Genomic DNA, 27,028 nt, shown 5'->3' with positions numbered 1-27,028 from the left:
TATGGAGTACAAAAAGCTGCTGAGTGTTGTGCAGCTTCCTGACTTCATTTTTAGCTAATATTTTAATAGGCTGTAATATGATGGTTCCTGGGGGCACCGCAGAGAGAGTCAATTCAGAGCAAATTGCTTAGAAACAGGGCTACTTGCAGCCCAAGACTGGGGGTCCTTCACTATAAGGCACCAAACCAGTCAAAAAGACCAGTTCTGTTTGCCATACTGGTCAGCAGGAAGTCATATAAGCAATCCCCTCAGACACTCTAGCTTCTTCTGTGCCACAACCAGTACTGTACCTTATTCTGATGAAAGGTTATGAAAACCAATCTCACCACATCCAAACAGGTTCTTCCAATACCAAAGGACCAGCCACATTCTCAGGACAATTTATACCTGAGATCTTACCCAAAAGACCATGCTGGGCCAATCCTTTAGAATCTACAAAGAAAGAAAAGGTTGAGAACAGAATTGTGAAAGAAAGCACATTACATACGCCAATCACAACGTAGTCCTGAGGCAGGCTCTTAGCAGAGATGGAATAAACTGCTATCTGAAAAGTCTCTGGAGAACATCCTATGTTAGGCTGGGTCAGCAACCCTTCCAGGCCCAATTCAAAGCAAAGATGTTTCTGAAGTGAAGAGCTGGAGTGAAGACAAATGGAGGAGCCTCTAGGATCATTGTTATAATCCAGTATATTACTAATATTCATAACTTCACATGCAAAAATCATGTATCCATGTGAACAGCATAAACAGAACCAGCAAGGCATAAGCTTTCAATAAACCCCTCACTTGGCCCACTTTTCGTAGAATTTGGGGCACACACACAACAGTGGATTCAACAATGTTCAGCATGTTCATATTCAAATTCAATGTCACAAAATGGGCTAATTTGTGTAATCATTTGCATATAAGCATATCCTCTGGGTTATGGTCTATATACCCTTCCCCAAACAGTGGGCAGGATAGGACCAGGTGGAAGTGTCCATACTTGATGGCGGGGTAGATGGGAAGGTGATAGGGTATCTGTGGGGAAGGCTGATGACTGGGAGATAGCTGTGAGGGTGAAGTTAGGAAGGAAAGCTGTGAGTGGTCATGGCTGGGGAATGGTACACCTGGGCTAGCCAAGTGGCTTGAAGTGCTGGATGAGTGGGCTGCAGTAAGCATGCTGAAGTGCTTGTAATAGTTGACGAAGCTGGAGGTGTGCTTACTTGATGCCTGAGGCTGTAAGGTGATTGTTTGAGCATAGGTGGCTACTGGACTAGTCAGGTGAGCACTGGGGTGCCTGGGGAGCAATGAGGGGGTGCTGGTTGGCTGCTAGGTAGTACTGAACATGTTTGTTGGGTCTACTGTGAGAGAAATGGATATTGAAGTTCCTAGACTACAGGGATGAATGGAGGTTTGTGATGGCACAGTGCAGCCCAACTGGTAGTAGTGGGGTAAGCAACCTTGAGGAGACCACTGTGTCCCTCATCTTTTGCTGCTGATGCCATTTTGTCCATTGGCTGGGATCCAGGAGGGGAAGCAGTGAGACAGGAGAAGGAGGTGCCAACTTGCTGTCTATTCACAAGGCCCCAGGTGGCTTCAAGGCACAACTATATCCAAATGCCTGGTGCCTTCACATAGCTCAGCAAGAGGCATGTGAATCTTGCTGGGCTGTGGGAATGTGTGATAGGGTAGCCAGATGAGTCCAAGACTCAGGCTAACTTCTGATTTAGATGAGCATTTCTCAACCTTTTTTTTTTTTTATAAAGTACCCCTTTTTAAAAAAAAATTATAAGTACCCATAGTACCTACAGTTTTCAGACACAAATTTTTTTTCTACCATTGCAACACGTTTGTTTAAACTATTTAATTGTAGCCAGGTGGGTGATTAAATGTTTTTGTGTAAAAAGTACAAAAATAATAAAATGCTGTAAAACTTGAAACAAAAATTCAGTTTTCTCCAAATTTCAGTTGTGTTGACATACCCCCAGACTTCTCTAGAGTATCCCTAAGGGTATTTGTACCACTGGTTGATAAACACTGATTTAGACTACATTCCCATGCAAGGGAGTGTGGCAGTCATCACTTTTACAATGCTATGACAAATCTTGTACAAAATATACCTTGTCAAAAGTCATAATCTGCTGAACATTATTGTCCCATTAAAATATGTGGAGCAATACTATAGGTGAAGACATAAAATTGAATGATTGTTACTGAAATATGTTGTATTTCTGGGTAACACCCAGAAACTAGTTTTTCAGAGACAAACATATATTAGTCTCAGCTGGGTATTAAAGGGCTATCAACTGCTTAAGTGGTCATTCTCCAGCAGCAGAAATTTACATTTCATCACAGAGGTGGTTCATCCACAAGAGACTGTGTGTTGCCTGCACCTTAACTGGAGGTAATCCTCCTAGAAGGGAGAGTGTTCTAACAATGAGAGACAGTGGCCTTTACCCCACCTCTCCTCCTCCTATCTCTCTGCTCATGACACCAATACTTGGAAGATGCTGAACTAAGGGGGAGAGCTTCCAAGACTAATGGAAATCCAGCCCATGAAATTTACTGTAGCCGCATAGCGTTTGGTGAGGAAAACTTTCACTTTAAATTCTGTTAGTTTGTTAAGTTAGCCATTGGCTTTTATTATTATATTATTAATTCTCTTTGCTCCTGATGGAGCATAAGGTGCCAATGAATCTTCTCCAGCCTTCACAGTCCTGAGAAAGCCGGCTGACTTCTTCCCAGGTCGTGCCCTTCCTTTTCATGTCCTCCTCCACAGTCCTCCTCCAGGTGCCCAACAGCCTCCCTCTTTCACGCTTTCCAGGTGGAATCCATCTGGGTATGTCTACACTAGAAAGTTAGTTCGAACTAACGGACGTTAGTTCGAACTAACTTTCCTATGCGCTACACTAGCGCTCCGCTAGTTCGAATTTGAATCGAACTAGCGGAGCGCTTAGTTCGAACTAGGTAAACCTCATTTTACGAGGACTAACGCCTAGTTCGAACTAGCTAGTTCGAACTAAGGGCTGTGTAGCCCTTTAGTTCGAACTAGTGGGAGGCTAGCCCTCCCCAGGTTTCCCTGGTGGCCACTCTGGCCAACACCAGGGAAACTCTATGCCCCCCTCCCGGCCCCGGACCCCTTAAAGGGGCACGGGCTGGCTACGGTGCCCGTGCCAGGTGCAAGCCTGCCAGCACCCAGCTAGCAGACCCTGCACCTGGCACGGCACAGAGCCACCCACCCGATGCCCCCCAGCCCACCCCCTCTTGCCGGGACCAGGCTGGCGGCTCCCGGGAGCTTGCCCTGGACCGCAAGAGGCGGGCACCTTCCTGGGCTAGTGCGGACATCGTGGACCTCGTCCACGATCTCCGCACTAGGCACAGGAAAGTGGCCGTCTAGGGCAGGAGAGCTGCCAGCCTGGCCACCCAGGACCAGGTGTGCATGAAAATCAAGGGGGTCCACTGAGACCCCCGACACTGAGCCCTGAGCTTACAATGGCCATGCTGGGTCAGACCAAAGGTCCATCTAGCCCAGTAGCCTGTCTGCTGACAGCGGCCAACCCTAGGGACCCTGGAGGGGATGGACCGAAGACAGTGACCAAGCCATTTGTCTCGTGCCATCCCTCTCCAGCCTTCCACAAACCTTGGGCAGGGACACCACTCCTACCCCCTGGCTAAGACCACTCCATGGACCCAACCTCCATGACTTGATCTCACTTCCCTTTCAACTCTGTTCTAGTTGTAGCCTTCACAGCCTCCTGCAGCAAGGAGTTCCACAGGTTAACTATTTGCTTTGGGAAGAAGAACAACTTTCTCTTACTAGTTTCAAGCCTGCTACCCATTCCTTTCCTTTGGTGTCCTCTAGTCCTTCTTTATGGGAACTCAGGAAGAACTTTTCTGAATGCACCCTCTCCACCCAACCCCTGCTTTTAGAGACCTCTATCCTGTCCCCCCTCCGTCTCCTCTTTTCTAAGCTGAACAGTCCCAGTCTCTGTAGCCTCTCTTCATCTGGGACCTGTTCCCAACCCCTGATCATGTTAGTTGCCCTCCCCTCTCCCAGCCTTTCTCTTCCCCTCTCCCACCTCCTTTTCCCAGTCTCCCCCAGTTTTTTTCAATAAAGACAGAGTCAATGTTGGAAGAAACGTTATCTTTATTTTGTACATCAATAAGAAGGGGGGCTAGGGAAGGGCAAGTGGAAGGAGGTGAGGGAGGAATGGGGTACGAGCCCCCGGTGGGGAGGACTGGGCTGGCTCTGCGGGCTTCTGGGGGTGGAAGCTCTCCTGCAGCCCCCCAATTACTCCCTCTCCCCAGATGGCAGCCTGCGGCAAGTGCAGCCGGGCTGATGGCCGAGTGGTGTGATGTGCCCAGTGTGGGCACTCAGGGCACTCCAAGCCAGAACTTCTTTGCAAGCGGGGCACCCCTTAGAACTGTGTGTCCGGGGTGGGGGTCGGGACCCTTTAAGCGCAGCCCTCGGCTAGCCTGAGACAGTATCTCCATGCTCTAAGTCCTCCTTTTATGCCCTGCCGGCACTGCTTCCGGCCATCCTTAAGCCCTGTTCAGAGTCCACTCAATGTGGACTTACTAGTTCGAACTAGCAAAACGCTAGTTCGAACTAGTTTTTAGTTCTAGATGCGTTAGTTCGAACTAGCTTAGTTCGAATTAACTAATTCGAACTAAGTTAGTTCGAACTAGCGCTGTAGTGTAGACGTACCCTCTGAGTGCCACATGAGGGAGTATTGTTTCGTTCATCTGAAGGACATGCCCCAGCCATCTCCAGCGTCTCTGCTTGATCTCGTCCACAACATTGTTGATGCCGGTGTGTTGGCTTATCTCCTTGTTGGTAACATGCTGTTCCCAGCGGACTCTGAGGATACAATGAAGGCACCGTCCTTCAAAGCCTCTGAGTCTGCTCTCAATCTTCTTGTTAGTCCTCCAAGTCTCTACAGCATACAGCAGGACTGAGTGCACATTCGACCTATAGATCTTCAGTTTAGTCCTGTTCTGCAACAGTGACCACTTCCAAATGTTAAGCATTTGGAAGGCTTGCGCTGCCAGGGCAATTCTAGCGGAGATCTTTTTGTTGATGTTGCTGTCCGCCGAGATGTAACTGCCGAGATACCTGAAGTCATTTACTTCCTCTAACTCTTCACCCGGGACGATGGTTTTATCGGTGTTAGTTGTCCTCAGTTTCATCACTTTGGACTTGCCAGGGTGAATTCTGAGCCCAATGCTTCTGGCTGTTCAGTCAACAATGTCGGTCTTTTCTTGGATGTCCTGCTGATCATGCGCGAGAAGCGCCAGGTCATCTGCGAAGTCACAGTCCTCAAGCCGAGCAGTCAGTCCCCATAGCACTCCCCTTGATCTGCCCTCAGTGGCTCTGCGCATCACCCAGTCGATGACCACAAGGAAGATAACAGGTGAGATTACACAGCCCTGTCTGACCCCTGTCTTCACGTGAAACCAGTCACTCTGCTGTCCTTCATGTCGCACACAGCATTGATTCTCAGCGTACAGGTCCTTCAGGATGTTAATGACCTTCTCAGGGAACCCGTATGCTTGTAGAATCCTCCAGAGTGAGGGGTGGCGGATGCTATCAAACACCTTTTCAAAATCGATGAAGTTAATGTAGAGCGAAGAGTTCCACTCTATTGACTGCTTCACTATGGTGCAAAGGACGAAGATCTGTTCCGTGCATGACCTTCCACTTCTGAAGCCAGCCTGTTCTTCCCTGAGGATTTTCTCAATGACCTTTCGCACTCTCTGTAGCAGGACTCTGCAGAAAATCTTTCCCGGCACAGACAGCAGATTAATGCCTCTCCAATTCCCACAGATGGACAGATTGCCTTTTTTGGGTAACTTCACAATGATGCCCTTCTTCCAGGCCTCCGGTACCCTCTCTTCTTCCCAGAGCCTGTTGAAGAGACCCTTCAGAGCTTGTGCACTTGCCTTGGGGTCTGCCTTAAGCATTTCAGCAGTGATCTGGTCTTCCCCGGGCGCTCTGTTGCCCTTCATCTTTTTGATAGCATCTGCTATCTCCAGCTCACTGATGTCCCCACATTCCATGTCTACTTGAAGGTTCATACTTCTAATGTCAGCCTCTTCCTCTGGGTCTGGTCTGTTGTGAGTCTCCCCGAAGTGTTCCGTCCACCTGCTGAGCTGTTCTTTTGCTGTCACCAGCATTTTCCCGTTCTTGTCTCTTACTACAGTAGACTTGTTGGTAAAGTCTCCTATAAGAGTCTTGGTGATCTTGTACACTGTCCTAGTATCACCTCTACTGCTGGCTGGGCCTCTGTGGCAATACTGTCCACATAAGCTCTCTTATCTCTTCGTACACTTCTCTTCATGGCAACATTTAGGTCCCTGTAGACCTGTACAGCTGTTATTTTATCTTCGTCACTGCCTGCAAGTATGCGCTGGTTAAGCTGCCATGTAGCATCTGAAATCCACTCCCTTCTCTGTTTCTTCTTGTTCCCCAGTACAATCTTGCTGGTTTCCAGGTATACCTTCTGGATCTCCTCACAGTAGATATTAATATAATCTGCTATCAGGTCTTCAAGTAGGCTGAATCTGTTGGACAGCTCTAGAGTGAACTGGATCTTCACTGTTGGATGTTTTAGTCTACCGAAGTCAAATAACTGGCCACCAGTCTTTCTGTCTGTCCTTTTCAGCCATTTCAGCTTGAGCTGCAGCTTGCAAAGAAGATGATGATGATCGCTGTTGGCATCTGCTCCTCTCAGCGCTCGGACATCTCTCATGGATCTTCTCCACTTCTGGATGATAGCAATGTGATCAATTTGGTTACAAGTCCTTCTATCTGGAGATATCCAGGTCAACTTATGTATTGTCGTATGTTGAAAGACAGTGCCTCCTATCACCAGACCATTCTCCAGGCACAAATCTACAAAACGCTGTCCATTATCATTTCTTTTGCAGACACCCTCTGGGCCTATGCAGGATTCGTAGCCTTCATTATCCAACCTGACTTTTGCATTCAGATCCCCCATTACGATCAAAATGTCGTGGCGAGGTGTCTTGTCTATCTGCTCTTGCAGGTTGCTATAGAATAAGTCCTTCTCCTCCTCTGTAGCTTGTTCGGTGAGTGCATAGCATTGAATAATGGTGGTTTTGGCGTAGCTGGAAAAGAATCTCGTTCTGATGATACGAGAGTTGACTGGTTCCCATCCCAGAAAGCTCTTCTTAGCCTGAATATCCATGATGATGCCAACCCCTTCTTGATGCTGCCCATCTGACCTTCCAGAGTAACAGACAGTCTCCCCTGAACCAAGTGTTAGCATCCATGAGTCAGTCCATCTCATTTCACTAATGCCCAAAATATTGATCTTGTACCTGGACATCTCTCACCACCTGTGCTGTTTGCATTTTATTATTGTCTTTTATAACCAATCCTGCCTCTTATGCATTGCCACTCAAAATCACTTACAATCGATTTTTCTGTAGTTAATTAACTTATTGTGTTATCTGTACCAGTGTGTGTTTGAAATAAAGTGCGTAGGATGTTCCATTTGGGATAATGAGGCTGGTGCACAATAGTTTTCCTTTATCAAAATGATGGACTGTCCAGTTTGTACAGTTTGTAAGGATACTGAAGTAAAAGACACACATTTGTGAGGAACAAAACGAGGACTAGGAATGTGCTCATGCCCCTTTATTAGGGTGACCTGACGTCCCATTTTTAAAGGGAAAGTCCCTCTGCAGATGTCACTACTTTAAAAAAATGGGGAAATTGTTTCATATTTTCTGCTTCTCCCCTCCCATCAGCACTGGTGGGTGCTACTGCTGTCTGTATCCTTGCTGGCCAATTACACACTGACCAGCGGCCAGTGGTGGGGGTCCAGAGGCTGACGATAGGAGTGGGTGTGCAAAGCTGCACCGTGTGAGCCCAGTCTCTCTTGCTGCTGGTCCATCAGTGCAGTCCCTGCTGTGTGTGCCTCTTCTTGGCCAGCAGGCTTCTAGCACATCTCCTCCTTCCCCCACAGCATTTCCAGCCAACACTGGCTGCTTCCTGCAGTGGTTGGTGATCATGGGTTAGCAATGTCTGGTTATGGGTCACTTCTGCTGCCTACAAGCAGAAGGGAAGAAAAGGACATAGCCTTCTAACAGAAAGTGGATGATAAGGAGCTGACTGGATTCCTGAAAGAAGAAGAACATGATAAACTGGATAGGATTTCAAAACACAAGAATAAATGGTTCTATGGTATTTTAAATCAACATATTTTATTTCTTCCTCTATAACAACTCTCTAGTCCATCCTTTTCTCTTCCTTCCTGTGAACAGAACCCTGGTTCTTGGAATTTCCTTCTCTAGGTACATCTACATTGCACGCCTATTTTAGGATACCAGAGGTATCCCAAAATAGCTACCCTATGTCTACACAAGATGCTCGTTATTTCGAAATATTTGTCAACATAACGGGCGTGCTATTTTGGCATCCCGGTAACCTTTGTTCCACGAGGGTTAAGGGATGTCTTGAAATAGCACGTTATTTTGAAATTTGACACTGTGTAGATGTGCCAAATTTCAAAATAAGCTATTTCAAAATAGATTCAAATTAAGATATGCAATTTGTGTAGCGCAAATTGCATATCTTATTTCGAGTTTAGGGTGCTGTGTAGACGCACCCTCTGTGACCTCCCTTCATCTCACATCTTTTCCCTCCAGACGAAAGGGCTACGTCTAGATTGCATCCCTTTTTCGTAAAAGGGATGCAAATTAGACGTATCGCAATTGCTAATGAAGCAGGGATTTAAAACTCCCCCGCTTCATTAGCATAAAAATAGCTGCCGCTTTTTCCGGCACAGAGCTTTGCCAGAAAAAAGTGCCAGTCTTATTTTAAGAGGGATAAGGGATCTTTCGGAAAAGGCTTTATTTTCCGAAAGATCCGCGTCTAGACTGGCACTTTTTTCCGGCAAAGCTCCGTGCCAAAAAAAGCGGCAGCCATTTTTATGCTAATGAAGCGAGGGAGATTTAAATCCCTGCTTCATTAGCAATTGCGATACATCTAATTTGCATCCCTTTTACGAAAAAGGGATGCAATCTAGACATAGCCAAGAAGTGCTGCTGCTAAAATAATCTCCTGTTGTTCAATATTCTATCAACCCAATCTAGGAGCCCTTCCTGTCCTTCTTCTTTTCTTCAACACAAGTGAAAAGGCTCAGCACCTTACAGAATCAGTGCCCACGTCATTCATTCCTTCAAGATTGCTCTACTCCACCTTGCCTGCTCCTTTTACTTTGGCCCACATCTCTTTGGATTCTTCACGGAGCACTTTTTCCTTTCATTCCTCTGAAGGGATAAATCCAACAAGCCTTCTGGTGGTAAAACTCAATTTTAGCTATGTGTTTTCTTTACTATGCTCCTCCACTCCCCAGCCTTCAACTCCTTGTGTGCCAAGACCCTCCTCTATTCCTTTGAACCATTTTTCAAACCTAATTTTATCCCTGAAGTGTTCCAGCTGCAAAGGCCACACATGAGTCTGTGTTTATCTGGTGTCTGTCTATATTGTTTTCTACAGAAGTGAACTTGTCAGACGATTGGCACACTGCCTATAGAACATGAGGCATTTATTACTCATTTTGGTGTGTTAACTGGAAATAATACTGGTCATTATTTATTTGTATTATAGTAATGCCTACATCCCTACATGAGACCAGGTATACCTGAGTAAAATCCCTGCTCTGGAGAGCTTTCTAATCTAAGCAGTCAACACAGTGCAAAGAGATATTATTATACCCATTTTACAGATGGGGAACTGAAATATAAGGATATTAAGGATACCATTTTCAAATGGGCTTATATCCCATTTTCAAAAATGAGTTAGGCACATAGGGATAGCCTTTTAGAAATATTTAGGAGCCTAAGGGGATTTTCAAAAGCAGGTATTCAGCGTAGATGCCTAAATACTTTTGTAAACCTGACCATTAACAGCCTAAACTCACTGAAGGCTGATGTGCATTAGGGCCTCTAGTCTTTTTAAAAAAATGGGATGTAGGCCTTGCAATGCTGAGCAGATCAACTCCTTAGAACCTTAGACTATGTCTACACGGCAGTGTCTTTTGAGTGTGCCCATTATTTTGAAATATAATGGGCTCGCTTTTCCAGCATCACTGTAAACCTCATTCCATAAGGAGTATGGGACATTTTGAAATAGCTTATTTTGAAATAAGGGTTGTGTAGACAGCACCAAATTTCAAAATAAGCTATTTTGAAATTAACTACACAATTTGCATAGTTCAAATTGTGTAGCTTATTTTGAGCTCTGGGTACAGTGTAGACGCACGCTTAGAAATCTGGACCTTAAGCATTTTTGAAAATTCTACCCTACGTGACTCGGTCAAGGTCACCCAGATATTGTGGCAAAGCTGAGAGTGCAGGAAAAGTTATCAGAATATGGCCCTTAGTGCAGCTGCATAGGAATAGTATGCACATTGGACCCATTTGGCCACCCAGTCATGGGGTCCACTCACCACTAGAGCACCTCCTCCCTGCAGTTCTGGGTCTTAGCTCCCTCCAGGTGCTGTACCTCCTTCTGGCAATCCTTCCACCTGTCTCCATCTCTTACCCTGTGATCCTCTCTTGCTTCTGGAACTGCAGTTTCCTGTTTGTTACTTGGGCCCCCTAGCCAAATTCCCATGGTCCTCCCTTTCTAGGGTATTAAAGCCTTCCAAGGCAAACTGTCCCATGCAGTCTGCTCTCCAAACTGCCACATTAGCTGGTAGGGGAGTATCTTACTCGGGGAGTACTCCTATTGGTTTCAATAGACTAGTCCTGGAGTAAAGTAGTATTCAGTATGAGTCAAGATGGCAGAATCCTAGCCCCCTGGTTACAAGTATCTATAGATGTTAAGGCTCAAAGGAACAATTAGATCATCTAGTCTGACTTCCTGTATATCGTAGGCCATGTTTCAATATGGTTATATTGGGAATAGCTCAATACATATTAAACTGTAGAGCAGCTAGTCTTTTGAAGCTGGCAAGTATGGTGAAAAATTAAATCATGCAAGGAAGAGAAGTGCAATAGCTTGTAGTAAATTTGATGAAGTTACTGATGTGTATAATTAAATCATGTACATATGTATGTGCTCTGTTTTAAATTGCTCACCCCTTGAAACACACTGATAGCTACATTCTTTTCACAGGTAAATGAGATTTAGATATGTTCGTAGGTAGAGCAGACACAGAAGCTGCAGGCTTAATTAAACATTTGCCTAACCACGTAAAAAGACAGTGATATATCTTCCCAGAATCTGGCATTTTAACCATCCTCTTGTCATACTTTAATTAGCATGGTGGCGAATTTAATAGAAGATTTTTCTAGTGTAGTACCAGATGGTCCTTTCTGACTGACAAGAGGAGTGAGAATTTCTGTCATGTTTACTTCAAAGATAACACCAGAGTTGAAAAGATCCCTCCTGGAACATGAGAGGTCATGTTTTGTGTCCTTTGAAAGCAGCCAGTTTTGAATCTTGTTAAGTGGCACAAGTCTGAGTCACGCACATCCCGCTGACAGTTTCCTATAGTTGTCCTTGTTTATTCCTCCTATTTTATAAAGACATCAGCACTGTCTGAAAGTTTGCAGGGAAGAGTCATATAAATGAACACAGAATCCTCAGTCCTGTCAAAAACAAACACAGTTTTACTGTAAGCAGAATCTGCAAAGTCAAACCTTAGCAAGTTCACTGTGCTTTTAAATGAATCCAAACACGACGAGATGATTCTTAGTCATTACAAGCCTCATTCTCCAAACTGGGCTTCAACTAACATTTCCACCTACCATTATTGAGCTCTAAGACACTAGTAACTAATATTCTACACTTGTTTTTTTCTTGATTGCCCCACGTTGCAATGAATCTGTTTTTATCAAAATGACTATATAAACTTGTAGCACATTGTTACCTCAGGTTATTGGCTAAGTTCCTTGTAAACCTAAGTACCATGGAAGTATTCAGGGAACCCAGCCACAGTAAACCTGCCACAGGAGAAGTGTCCCTCCCCCAGTTCAAATGTAAACCATTCCCTGACCTCCAACGGCTGAGGTGGGGGGAGGCACTCCTCCCCATGCCCCAACTCAGCCCAGCCCCTGACCTGTCACAGCCAGGAGACAAGCGCCCCTCCTCCAGCCTGTACCCAAGCCATCTGGATCTGCTGCAGCCATGGGAGAGGTGCCTATCCCATAGCCCCAAACCCTGGAGCTGCTGCAGCGGCAAGAACCACTCCTCCCACCTCTAGCTCAGGGGCTGCAATGGGAAGAGAGAGCTGAGGGCGTCCTCTCTCCCCATTATAACTCCTGGGCAGCCTGGCACCCATACCTCTTATCCTCAGCCCACACCTTCAGTTGGATTCCTCATCCCTCCACCCCCTCAACACACACAAACACTCTGCCCAAGCACTGATTCCCTCATTCCTGGGCCCACCCCAGAGCCCACACCCCCAGCTAGTGCCCTCATATGCCTGCACCCCAAACCTATGACCCAGCCCTGAGCCCTTTCCCAAACTGAACCTCTCAGCCCTACCCCCACCACATGATTTTTTTTGTTTACTAATATGGAGGTGATGTGTTGCATATCACCTCCATATTGGTGCACACATAACAAAATTCATTCCACACATGGATAGGAAAAATTAGAGGGAACACCAGGTATTAGCATGACTAATTTTGTACTGATATTTGTAGGTTTTCCTCCACAAAAAGTAATGGTTCATATGAAGCTTACTCAGAGAAAGTGTAAGCGAACAGATGCCCCCCCCCCCCCCCCCGCCAGACTCTGTGGCACATTATCCCATATAATTAACCTTCCCCAAGAGAAAGCAAGAGAGCATCCTCTTTTTTTCATTTAATCCCTCCTTTCTAAGTGTTAGTGTTTCTGGGCTATGTGTGTGTGTGTTTCCTGCTGTTCTTTCCACAAGGATGCTGAACTTAATTAAACAGAGGTCACTGTTCTTACAATAGTTGGTTCAACCATGATTACTTCTTGAACCAACTCTTGCATGTTACTTCAGTCGAGAATACCTTCTCCTCCTAGGCAGAGGGTCACCATAATACTGATGAGCAAAATTTTCAAAATTGTCCTTTAATTTTTGGTGCTTCCATTTTGGGAGCCCAGAGCCCCAGATTTGCAATTTGGGGAGCACTGACTGCTGCCACTGACAAGTAGGGTGCCCAATAGTTTTCATAATCAGACCGTTAGTAGGCCTCTGAAGTTGAGCACCCAAAATTGATGGACACTTTTAAAATTTGAGTCTCAGCTATTTTTCAAGATATTTTCTGGCAGACCACAAAATCCCGCAGAGAAAAGAGAGAATAACTTCTACTCAGCTATCTGAACACATAAGCCACTCAAATGCTGAGTCAATCAGAGAACAGGAGAGATATACCAAGTAACTTCAACGACTTGACTTCCACCAAACCTAATTTGAAAGGCCACAAAAAATGACCTCAGGTTGTTGTTGTTATCCAGATAGTACGTTTGCAGTTAATGGCTCAATTTTTCCCTGATCTATTTGACTCCTGAAATCTTTTGAAATATAAACACAAGCTGTCTCTAGAGTTTGTGCCTGCAAAACAAGTTGCTAGCTGAAGGAGTTTTGAAAAGCCCAAACCAAACTCTCGGAAGAATTTTAAGCTGATCCCAATGTTAGCAATGATTTGCAACACCTTACAAAGAATCTGTTCCCCCCAGTTTGAAAAACTCAGCAAAATAGTGGTTCATTCCTAAAGCATGCAAAGATCCAGCCAAGTTATGTTAATATAATGAATTTTTAAATGGTGATTTGTCAATAAGTTGGAAGCTAGAATAGATGCTAGAATTAATAGATTGCTTTGGCCCGTCAACGCCAAAATAAATAACATTTCCCATTGGTAGATTATTCATTTTCATATCAGAGTGCTTAAATGGTATTGAAACAAATGAATGGCATTTCAGGTGATTCCCAGTTAGCTTTAACAGCTCTGAAGGTTGAATTTATGCCAGAGATGTCCATTGCTGGTTCTAGGCAAAATGTGTGTAGTTTGTCAAAGTTACAAATTTGGAAAAATCTCAGTCTACACACGGTCAGCAAAAGCACAGAGTTGTGTCACTAAATTGTGCAAAGACTACATTTGCCCAGAGCCCTTGCAGCTTCTGTTTGCCTTCGATTGTGATGCGCCATCCACACAGCATGACTAAGCATGCTCCAGCACGGCACCACAGGGAATGAGCAAGACTCCTTGCAATTACTGCTGTCAGTCACTGTGGTATTGGGCACCAGAACTGAAACATGGAGCCTGTGCTCTCTCCCCCCATCATACTCTCCTGTACCATTAATAAAAATAACTACGATAAATAAAAAAAACAACGATATGAGAATGAAGCCTCTACTTCCCTTGACTTCCAGAACTTATTGAGATCAAGCATAGACTGTAATACACTAATTAAGATACCCTAGTTTCTACTACTTTCTTCTGACATACATTTTACTTTCATTAGAGCAGAAGTGTTCAAAGTTAGGTCATGGGCCCACTTGCGTAAGCCACTGGAAAGCCATAAGATGTTTATGGGCTGCCACTTCCCTCAGCTCCCCGCAAACCACAGCCAACAGGAGCTGTGAGGCTCCATGCTTATAGATGCTTAGATAAACAAAGTGTCTCATGGCTCACCAGTGGTGTACCTGGGCAGACCGTTATCCAACTTTGAAAACCCCTGCATTAGAGGATCTTAACTGCCCCTCTCCCCCAACCCTCACCCCCCTGAGGGGTATATATTGCAGTTATAATTTCAAATGCGACCTCCATGCAGGAATCTCTGGTGTGAAATGTGGTATGCATGGCAGCTGTTATCAGCTCACTGACCCCTTCACGCAGTTCAAGAAGAAAGCAATTAAGACACAACAATGGGAGTGTAAGGCTTGGTCCACACTTGGCATTTAGGTGGAACTTAACAGCTTTAGGTTAAATTTCTAAACAATGTGTCCACACCATCAATCCTGTTTGTCGACTTTAAGGGCCTTTAAAGTCAAATTAGATGCTTTTCTTGTGAACCCTGGGTATGTTCTGGATATACTTCAGTGTAAGGCTCACTATGGTTAATATAACATAAGAACAGCCATACTGGGTCAGACCAAAGGTCTCTCTAGCCCAGTATCCTGTCTGCTGACAGTGGAAAGTACCAGGTGCCCCAGAGGGGGTGTACCGAAGACAATGATCAAGCAATTTCCCTCCTGCTATCCTTCTCCAGTCTTTGACAAACAGAGGCCAGGGGCACCCCCTGGCTAATAGCCTTTTATGGACCTAACCTCCATGAATTTATCTAGCTCTTCTTTAAACTCTGTTATAGTCCTAGCCTTCACAGCCTCCTCTGGCAAGGAGTTCCACAGATTGATTGTGCACTGTGTGAAGAAGAACTTTCTTTTATTAGTTTTAAACCTGCTACCCATTAATTTCATTTGGTGTCCTCTAGTTCTTCTATTACGGGAACAAGTAAATAACTTTTCTTTATTCACCCTCTCCAGAACACTCATGATTTTATAATATGATGGCCAGAATGCTTTGCTGCTCAATGGGATCCGCAATGGGTTCCATGCTTATGCTACTATGGCATCTGCATGGATAACCCAGGAAAAAAAGGTGCAAAAAGGCTGTTTGCTGTTGTTTTCAATGGGGCGGGGGGACGAGTACATGCTGACATATACCCAGAACCACCTTCTGCACAGTTTTGTAAACAGTATGTACTGGAAGCATAATCAAGAATGCATAGGGGCTCAGGAACTGTGGGATAGCAAAAACCCACAGTGCCTTGCTCTCAAAGTCAACAGTAGCTATGCTACTGGGGACATGTTACTTCCAACTGTGTTGAATTCTTGGACACAGTGGGGACATGCACCTTCAACTTTACCAAATCAAGTGCTAAAATATCAGCCTTAATAAATTTTACCTTCTCTTTCAATGTAGACAAGACCTAAATAGGCAAACTAGGCTAAACTGACCTCACCTTCTCTAGGGCCTGTAGAGAAGAAAACAATGTGGTCCCATTGGGTTGCATGGAAATGGATTGGGGTATGTAGCCACCTCTGTGTGTGCTTTTACATATTCTTTTTCACTCAACAGGACAAGAGATACAAACTGAAACCTTTCTTGGATAGGTGGGGCTATTTAAGGATGGGATGATGTGGATAGGGCTTTGATCTTGTACCACTGAAGTCAATGGGAGTTACTCCACTGATTTCAATGAAAGCTGTGTTAGTCCCTATATGCTGTACTTTCTGGAGTCTTGAGTGCTGGAGATTGGGGAGGTCTTACAGCACTCAATTGCAGTGGTCAAAGGGAGAAAAGGTGAAGGCCTAATGAGGATTTTCAGCAGAAGGGGAGGCAAGGCAGTGTGCAAGTGCACTGAAAACGTGGCAGAAATTGTGTTTGGCTGGTTTATAGACGTGTGAGAAGAAAGTTCAAAGTTAAAGATGACGATGTTGACAGCACTGAAAGAAAATGCAAGATCTGAATGATAATTTGTCAATTATTTCTTGGGGAAAAATTGTTAATTCAAAAACATGTAATAGAAAATAGGTCCCATTTCCTAGTTGGCTCTGCAGTACGTATGCAGACTTCAACACACAGCAGAGCTGGTCTTGGTGGGCTGAGATTAGGCATGTCCAGGGTTAACTGAGGAAGGAAGCCAGGAGACAGCAGGAGGGACAAGAAACGGTTGTGTATTTTAATCACCATCAGGTGGATTTGAACCTGGGATTTCTGGAGCTTAATGTAGGAGCTGCTACAGCTTGAACTATAAAGTCAGCTGGTGCACAGTTTAGACTAGAGAACTCCTTTGGTCTTATCGCTCACTGTAAGTGGTCTAAACAACATTACATGGGACAGTGAACCACACTAGGACTACGTGTACACAGCTTCCCTCTTCCGCAAAAGCCTATGCAAATGAAGCATTAATTAGAAGCCGTTTCTGTGCAAAAAGCCCTCTTGTACAAGAGCCATTCTTCCTCAATTTTTCAGGAAGAACAGCTCTTGCACAAGAGGGGGTTTTGCGCAAAAAGGACTCCTAATTAATTATGCAATGAAGTGTGGCAATATGCTAATCTGTGCTTCATTTGCATAGGCTTTTGCAGAAGAGGGAAGCGGTGTAGACAGCCTAGGTGTGGGTTACATATTCAAGGTCTATTCTCCCTAAGGGTGCATCTACAGAACACTCTAAACTTGAAATAAGATATGCAATTTGCACTATGCAAATGCATATTTTATTTCAATTGAATTTCAAAATAGCGTATTTTGAAATTTGGTGCATCTACCAATGCCAAATTTTGAAATAATGTGCTATTTCAAGATATTCCTTAACCCTCATGGAATGAAGGTTACAGGGATGCAGAAATATACCGTAAAATAGCGGGCACCTTCAAAAGACGCAGGGTAGCTATTTCGGGATACTTCCAGTATCCTGAAATAGTCCCACTGTGTAGACATACCCTGTCTTGCCAACACATTCTCATATTTCCATTTCTGTAATGGACCATTGCTTTCTGGTCACGGTAATTTCTAAAGTTTCCAAATGTTGTGGGTGATATTCTCCAAGTCGAGGACTTGGATCTGTGCATCGATAGATCTAACATTAGTCTATGACTGTTGGACAACTCTTAGATTATTTTACGGTCCTAATCAGGCATCTGCTCCTAAGCTCGTTACTGATACTGTACAAATAATCAGTAATTATTAGTAATAATAATGAATTATCTAGTTTGCATTCGGTACACCTCTTTCAACTCAGACAAGGCTTTTCCAGAGAAAAAAAATAATAAAAAATAAACCACTCAGGGATTCTAGGCCAACACAACTGCTCTACTTCATTGCCATAAGCTGATTATTTCTGTGGTTGGTAATAGGATTTCCCATATTTAGTTTAATTTGCAAAGCATCTAGGATCCTTGGGGTGAAATTTGCTATAAAAATAAGTTATTAAAACATTGGTGGGGCATGCAGTATTTCAGTTTCTGAGCTATTGTCGTTAAGGATTCAGTACTTCTGAGGGATTTTAAGAATTTCAAACACTTATTTATAAACATATGTGTCTCAGTCCAATTTAATTATTAATTCCATAAATTCTCTTGTAGAAAATAATAAAAGAGATTGGCTTTATTTCTACTCTGTGTAGTTGGCATAGACAATACAATGCTGATGCTTCATGGGAATCCTCTGAATTTAATACTTTCATAACTTATTTCCTATTGACATAAAAATTCCATTTCTTCCCACTTCATCTCACCTGTGCTATGACAATATAGAATGGCACACATTTCCCTGCTAACAACTAGCTCAACTGCAGAGCCCACTGAAAAACATACAAGCAATTAATCCCCTGCACGGTTTTAATTTTCAAGACTTCACACTCATTATTTGCTAGATTATTTGCAAACTGATTTGGAAAAATAAACCCAACATGCAGCTGGATTTATTCTCCAGTCTTCAGCTGTGTGATTTTTATTTAGTTATTAACTTTGAATAATAAAAAGATACTGTGATGCTGTGCTAGTCACATAAGCCATTTCCACTTGGGAATCTGCTCCCTCAGGAAGTCACAAAAAGAAATCACTGTGTTGGTTGTAAAATAGCTTAATTCTGTGTGTGAAAATGAGACACATCAAACTACTTTGATCATTTCATTAGCTGTCAGGCTCCTCCAAAGCTGGTACTATATGCTATAATATCTTGTATTACTTTCAAATGTCATATTTAATGTGTGTTCCCTCAGATCTCTGAAAGCATCTGAGATGCTAATTGTTAGTTTAACTCTGATAGCCTTGGAAGTGAGTTTATTATAGGCTGAACCTCTCTAGTCCAGCACTCTCTGATCCAGTAATATCCATGGTCTGGCATGATTTTAATTAGCTGGATATCCACTTACCATGGGTGTGGCCAAGTTTCCCATAGTCCCATAAAGTTTGTTTACAGCCACCAGTTCTGGCTCTCAGTGTTCTGTGCTGTTGGTTAGCTCGACTGTACCTCTAAATATCTTCTAAGAGCCCAGTAAGCAGTGGAAGTGTCAGCAATGCTGCTAGACGATATTGACTTCTTGTGCTCCATCAAATTCTCTGATTTGGCACTGGTCAGGTCCCAGGGGTGCCAGACTAGAGAGGCTTAACCTGTAGTATATGTGCATTCTCATTTCTCTTAAGGTTTGTTCCTATGATTTAATTGCATCACTGGTATCCGCAAAACAAAGGCATTACGAATATTCATCTGCCTTTTTCTGAAGGTGCATACTCCAGAAGTCCTGCTGCAGTGTATCTGAATGAATAATGTGTGCCCATAAAAAAAAAACATACTGCTATTCACAAGACTATCAACTCTTTTTCATTAAACAAAACATCAGCCAAGCAACTTTTATATTTTCTTGGTAATAAGACGAAAGGATAGGCAGAGCTGGGTCAAATCCATCATTTAAAGGGATGTTTTTATGCAACATGTATCCAATTGGAGTACCTAGGCATCAGGGACAATGTCTAGTTACTAATTGGAAAGAGGTGTCATAAATCAGCTAATCTAAGAATAGTCTGCTTTAGACAGGGAGTTTTATGCCCATTGGTAAAGTTGTCATCACAATATTTAACTGTTATCCAACAGCTCCAGATATGACTTATTATTAATACAGGTAACCTGTTATTGACAGGCAAATACTGACGTTCTATACTTGGTCCAAGCTTCCACTGAAGAAAATTGACATCCCAAAACATTAAAAAAAAATCAGTCAGCCCCTCTACCCCCTGCAAATGTAGGTACAGTAAAACTCCATTAGTCCAGCATCCAATGCTCCGGGACTCCTGATGGTCCGGCACCATCAGGAACCCAGAAGTGCTGGGGCAGCCGGACAGGCTTCCCCCATTCAGCTGCTGCTGAAACTGACCAGCAGCTGAATCAGGGAAGCCGGGAGCAGAGCAGCTGGGGTGCTGCCGGGTTGGTCTCGTAGCGCTGCCCCTCTGGGCTGCGGGACCAACCCGGCAGCATCCCAGCTGCTCTTGGGGACGCCTGGGGCAGAGCAGCTGGAGTGCTGCCGGGTTGGTCCCGCAGCGCCAAAGGACGGCGCTGCGGGACCAACCCGGCAGGACCGCAGCTGCTCTGCCCCAGGGGTCCCCAAGTCAGCCACTGCTGAAACAGATCAGCGGCTGATTCCAGGAAGCCCGGGGCAGAGCAGAAACCAAACTACAGATCACATGAAGCATGGGCATTGCATAACCAAATGGCAATTTGTGTATTTATATATATATGTATATTATAAACAGCTCAGTTTTTAGGCATTTAGCTTTAAAATAAAAAAGCTTTCTTCAGGAAGCTGACACTTCTTTTGAAAATGTTTTTAGTCCAAATCCTAATTTTATATCCAAAAACAGTTTTACCACGCAAATCTCAAATACCCCTAATAAAAGTGCATAATAGCCACAGGCCAAATCCTAATCTCCCTACTCACTTTTTATTGAGTTCTGTACAGAGTCAAATTTCTGTTGATTTCAATTTATATTAATCAGTGACCTCAATGGCAGTTTGTGTAAATAAGGATGGATACTGGGTAAGGACTTCCAGATTTTTCCCTATGTTAATGGCTGTGGAAAATGGTTGTTGAGTAATTCAGGATAAACCATCATATTTGAAGACAAAATGTACAATCCAGGTTCTGAAAAACAGCACTCATTAAAAATACCAGGCATGCTGAGTAGGCATATGAATCCTAGTCAAATTGTAGTTTAGTCAAATACACTCTGCCTACTTTAAATTCCCCCTTGAGTTTCCAGTGGATCTAGCACTCTTCCTTATCTCTCGGTGTGCAGTGTTGTGTGCTACATTGCTAGGTTTTACTTTATGTGACACTTTGGAGGTTTTTTTAGATAAAAGGTGTTATATAAATGTAAGATATGTTAATATAAATAGATACATGTCATTGTCTTCTAATAATCAAAGTAATTTATCTACAGGGATGTTGTAATTTCTGAGCATGTGATAAGCGTTGTCCATTCCATTCATTGTTCCAAGGTATTTAGAGGCACATTTCACCCTCAGCTATATGCCTGCAGCACTCATTGAAATCAATGAGAATTGTACATGAATATCTTAGGGCAGAAGACAACTGAAGACACACACTAACTTTCCAGGTACAGTCACTGCACTGGACTCATATGTGGTCCATCTTTTGCTAAAGAAGAGGAAGTGGACACTTGGGCCTGGGATTGGCCTACCTGACAGATCACTTCTCTCCCCAACCTGTACTGCCATGGCTGCAGTCCACAGCGGTGCTCAGATTGGATGCCTTGTTGTAATAGCCTGAATTTTGACAGCTTTCTGGACATGCTATAAATGCCACTTGTTTGATAGGATTGGGGGTGGAGTTGTGGACATGTTCCTGGATAAAGCTTAGAAATGAGAGGAGTGTTTAGAGTTTAATGTTTAGTGTCTGCCGCACTGGCTGAAGCAAATTGTTACCTCCATTTGATTATTGTTGGCTGGTGGAGTTAAACTGTATTTGCTGCTGCTGAGTGATTATCACAAGTTAAATTGATATGAGAATACTCAGAGGCTTGTATGGTTTTTATATCATACATACAACAATAAAACAAATGCAAGCCATTTTAGTTCTGTTGGACACTGCCAGCCAGAGCTAGTCCCATTCTGAGGTAGTGCACTGTTAAATTAACCTCCCCGTGGATAATAAAACAAAAATCCATTTATTCATAGTGACTCTTTGAATGCACTGTTTTTTCAAAGTTAACTCCCATTACATTCAAATCCATGTAACAGTATGACATGCAGCATCTGTCTATTCAATCTAAGGATGCTTTAAAGAGCTATTCATCTTTAGAATTGAGTGACTATTTATTGGTGAATAATTTATTATTCAGATTGCAACCTCTTTCTGTTCACAAGCTGACTACTAGCTGATTGCAATTTTCTTGATTTCATTGTCTTTTCAAAAGTATTCACTGACTAGAGGATTGTCAACAAGAAAAAGACGCATGGGTTTCAGCAGTGTGATTTTAAACCCATTTAGTTAATAAATGTCCACACAGATGTCCGAAAATTTTGATTTAAACCAAGCTTACTATGAACATAGGAACTGCTATTTGAGCCCAACTCCATGCTGAGGGCTGGCTGCCCCCAGTCCTGCTCCTTCCGCCCTAGACCCCACACCTTCCGGGAAGCATGGAGCTCCTACACACACGTGCATCTTGCCAGGGCCCCAGCAGGGCTGTTGACTCCCCTGTCCACACAAAACCATTTCTGCCATTGGTCCAATGACACACTGAGATTGTGAAAATTCAGTCCATTGCCCAGATAGAGGCAAATCAAAATCTGGACTTTGTCCCTGTATGTCACACAAGGACAGCTAGGGAAGTGACCACAGCGTCAAGATCCATTTTTTTTCCTGGGATCAACCAGATCTAATGACAAAGAACCAGCCTAGAGGGTGGAAGTGAATATTTGTGGAAACACTGTTTATTTTAAAATAGATTCAGATGCAAACAGTCATATCAGAAGGGATACAATCACCTTAAACCCTTTCCAGAACTGAAACCAGCAGATACTCAGCCCTGAAAGTATTTTGAACTGCTTTGGACAATTTTCCACAGAAACATACATAGACAAAAACTTTAATTTTAACATTTGTGTGATCAGAGGATTGGATGCTGACAACTCTTTCGTCACAGTGTGGTTGCCGTGCTAGGTCTCATAAGAAAGATACAAGAAGTTGATGGATTGATTGGTGATATTGGGAGACTTGGGACCAGAAACTCTAAATGCAGGTTCACTATACAGTGCAGATGCAGTATCATGAGCTTGGAAACACTGAGTCTGGAATCTCAGTTTCTCCAGACCTATGTTTTTCAAAGCCATACCCTTAGGGTGTGTCTAGACTACATGCCTCCTTCGACGGAGGCATGTAGATTAGCCAGATCAGAAGAGGGAAATGAAGCCGCGATTAAAATAATCGCGGCTTCATTTAAATTTAAATGGCTGCCCCGATCTGCCGATCAGCTGTTTGTCGGCAGATCGGGGGAGTCTGGACGCGATGCCCCGACAAAGAAGCCTTTCTTCATCGACACAGGTAAGCCTCGTGAAACCAGGTTTACCTGTGTCGATGAAGAAAGGCTTCTTTGTCGGGGCATCGCGTCCAGACTCCCCCGATCTGCCGACAAACAGCTGATCGGCAGATCGGGGCAGCCATTTAAATTTAAATGAAGCCGCGATTATTTTAATCACTGCTTCATTTCCCTCTTCCGATCTGGCTAATCTACATGCCTCCGTCGAAGGAGGCATGTAGTCTAGACACACCCTTAGAGAGCTAGTGTTACCATGCCTCTATGGGCCACAGCTAAGAAAACCAAATTTAGAACAGACTATTGTGGTCTTATCCCCAACTGATGGTTATTTTCTCATTAGATTATACCATGCCAGAAGGAAAAGTAAACTTCTGTCTCACCCCAGTGGTTAACAAGTCAAAAACACAAGTCTCCTTAGGAAATCCATTCCTTGGCTCACTGAGGCATTAGACTTTACGATGAGTGTTTACTGAAAACCAGTGTAATTAAATATCAGATCCTTCTAATCCCAATGGATCAGCAACTTAGCCAGGTCCATATGTAACTCAAATCTTACCCAGTAATCATGCTGATGCCTACCCTTTAGTAATTAAAAACTAAAGGTTTAATAATAAAAGAGGAGTGTTATAAATGGCTAATAGCTCATATACATGCATATGATTGCAAAGTTCTTATCAGGTTTGTAGCAACAATGGCATAAACCGCTATTTTGCTAAAGTCTTTCTGGAATCACCCAAACAGATTGGGGATCATCAGTCCTTGTTTAGAACCCCCTTGTTAGAAATGCAGTGCAGAGAAATGAAGCAAGAAATGAAGACAAATTGAGATCTCTTAGTAACCTTTTTAATGTCTTCTGCCATGCGCATGGAAAATTATTTCCCCAAACAAAGCCTGAAGCCCCTGTTTGTGGAAAATAACTGGCCCAAGATGGAGTCCAGGGTCACATGAACATATCACATTCTTACTGACTGACGGGGGTGGTCACTGGCTCTTCAGATTCAGAGGCTTCTGCAGGAAGACTTGCTGGGCAGGATGAGTTTCTTCTGTGGCTCACTGCTCCAGTGAAATGTGCTTAATGGGCCATCTACACACAGCTGTCTAACCTTGAGGTAAAGCTTATCTGGTGGGTGTTACTCAGGCATTCTCTTTATACAAAGAGTCCTTTCAGCTTCACATTGGGAAGAGTCTTGGACTTGGTGAGTACTGCAGAGGAAGTATTACCCCCTCAATCTGTCTGCAGTTGTCACTGAATTCTGAATACATATGGGAGATGTTCCCTAACCACTTTACAATTTGAGTTGTTTCTGGTCTCATGTATACCTGTGTAAATCCAAAGTAATTTCATGTGGTTTATATACAAGTAACTCCAGATTTATACCTGCATCATTGGAAACAGAGTTTGCCCTCTTTAGACTTTCATGGACAGTTATCAAACCATCTTTTCACTGAGCTATTCATATTTATTTAATTTTAACTTTGCATGTGAGCCAGTTCTAGCCCTAACTACTAACCCTTTTGTTTCTCTCTTCTACAGAGAAAGGGGGTGATGACAATTCCTATTCTGGGTTGTCTTTGTCTCTTCCCCATGTGGTCTTCAGGAGTTCAGCCCTTAAATGCACAGTCTCCAGTATCTCACCCCAGATCCTGCCCAGACAGCCAGATCCAGCCTACAGATGCAGTGGGAGCCTCAAACCAGCTCCCTGTCTGTCCTGCCCCCCACATACTGCTCAGAGCAGCTTTCTAAATGCTATGAGCCTGGAGGAGAGGGAGGCTTTGCACACTGCCTCCACCTCCAGCATAATTTTGCAGCTCTCATTGGCCAATTTCCGGCCAATGGGAGCTGCATATTTGCAGGACAGGCTGCATGTGAAATATCTCTCCCCCCTTTCCTCACAGCATTTAGAGCAGCACACATGGCCTCCAACTGGCTGAGGAGCCTAGTGGGCAGGGCTGCTGACTGGGAGCTGCTTAGGTAAGCACTTCCCGGCCAAAGCTGGTCTCTGGCACCCCAGTGCCTCCATCCCCCCCAACCCTCTGCTCACCTTCTCCTCTACCTGAAACCCTCTGCACTTCTGCCCTGCACCTATACCCTCTCCCAGACCCAGCACCTCCTCAGACATGCCTCCATGTCACAACTCCCTCCTAGACCTTGCACCCTAATCCTTTACCCTTGGTTATAAACTATATCCCTGCACACACAGACCCTGCACTCCTGCCCCAGGTCACAACCCCCTCCCAGACTCTGCATCTCCTCCTACACTCCTCCTTCAGGTCAGAATCCTCTCCTGCACCCCTACCTCCTCCCAGACTGCACCCTTTCCTGCACTCCAGTCTCCTGTCGCAGGCCACCATCCCCTCCTTCACCAAAACTCCTTCCCAGATCCCAAACTCCCTCTCAGTCCCCTACCCCAAGTTACCTTTTGCTCCTAATCTGTATCCCAGATCTTGCACTTCCTCCATTAATATTATGAAAGAGTGCGGCCTTGACCACTTGCCAAATTCTTGGAGTGGCCCCCCCATCAAAAAATATTGTTCACCAGTGCCCCAGACTCAGAGGAAATTGCCTCCCGCACTGAACACTTCTCAAGCTCATACAGGAGAAGAGTGTGTGGTGGTGGCTCCTCCCATCCTGTTCCCCTTCCACTTCTCAATCAGGAAGGACAAGAGGGCCTCACCACTCCAGCAGCCTCTGGCTATAAGGGAGCCATTTTCGGAGGGTCAGGGGGCAGCGGCTGTGCGCTCCAGAATGCAACGTGCTTTTCATCCCATTCCCCAGACTGTCAGGGAGTGAGGGGAAAGTGCTTGTATTCCATGCATGCTTCTCACACCTGGCTGGTGAGCTCCTTTCACCAGCCAGGTGTGAGAGGCATGGTCAGAATGTAAGTACTTTCCCCTCACTCCCTGACAGTCCGTGGAACAGGATGAAAAGCAAGTTGCATTCCGGAGCGCACGGCTGCTGCCCCCGCCCGAAATGGCACCCTTGCCTGGCTGTCAGAGGAAAGAAGGCAGCAGAGGTACAATATACATCTTTTAAAACACACAGCAAGTCAGGTATTGCCACAGAGAGAGGAGTAAATTGACACACGAGAATACTTACAACCACAGCCAGGGGAGACACTGGATGTCAAGATTCTACCCTTCTCAGCTTTGCAGAGTGCTCTGTAGGGAGGAGAAAGAGGATCCCATGTTGGTTCTTTTGCAAAAGGAGGGGCTATTTGGGTGTCCAAATTTGCATTTTGATATGCTGCAGTAAAAGTTTAGCTAGCCATTTTTAAAGTTGCTCACAGGCTCAAATATCTCCAAGATCATGCCTTGGAGCCAATATATTTAGTGTGGATCCAGATTATGGGGATATTTGCACCTGGAATTTTAGTTCAGGACCGTTTCTAAAAGTAATGACATTTTTGCCACAACATCATGCCAGACCACTTGTTATCCTGTATGACACCTCACACTTTATTACAACTTTCCAGCCAACTCCATTGTATTAGCTGCATGGAGGGAGTTTACCCTTATTAGTTCCGCTACATTGGTAAATCTTTAAAACCTGCCATATTAAGGTGAGAACAGATACAACATTGATCAACAGAACAAAAGACATAGGGATTATCTTCACTAGAATTTCAGCTTCTGGTATAGCTGCCTCAATATAAACCCTAAGGGAACTGGGTGGGGAGGGGGTCTACTCATTCTTGGAGCACCTCCCTAGGGACAGACAATCTCCAGGTCTTCTCTGGCTCAGCCTTCTAGCCAAGATACAAAGTTCAAACCATTTCTGGGGTATTGTAAAGGAATAAAAATAAACCTATTTAATTATTCTTACACCCTAGATTACTAAAGGCTTTTCCTTCTACTTGCAAAACCTTACCTGGGGATTCCCTTGAAGAGTCTACACTATGTCTATCAGGTTGTGCCCCCCAATAACTGCCTATTATCCTGGGCTTTTCTTCATCAGAATAGAGACTTGTGTCG

General features: G+C 44.1%; 1 long non-coding RNA gene across 1 annotated transcript; it reads right to left on the bottom strand.

Moving 5' to 3' along the window:
• Positions 1-207: 207 nt before the first annotated feature.
• Positions 208-27,028, bottom strand: LOC142827128 (uncharacterized). Its single transcript, XR_012901563.2, has 3 exons — positions 26,925-27,028; positions 26,154-26,215; positions 208-432 (listed from the first exon to the last, which is right to left on the bottom strand). It is a non-coding gene; the product is annotated as an uncharacterized LOC142827128 (long non-coding RNA).

The sequence above is a fragment of the Pelodiscus sinensis genome, chromosome 1 (genome assembly GCF_052426305.1).
Source record: "Pelodiscus sinensis isolate ZL-2025 chromosome 1, ASM5242630v1, whole genome shotgun sequence".
NCBI classification, from domain to species: domain Eukaryota; kingdom Metazoa; phylum Chordata; order Testudines; family Trionychidae; genus Pelodiscus; species Pelodiscus sinensis.
This window is presented reverse-complemented; position numbering and strand designations above follow the sequence as displayed.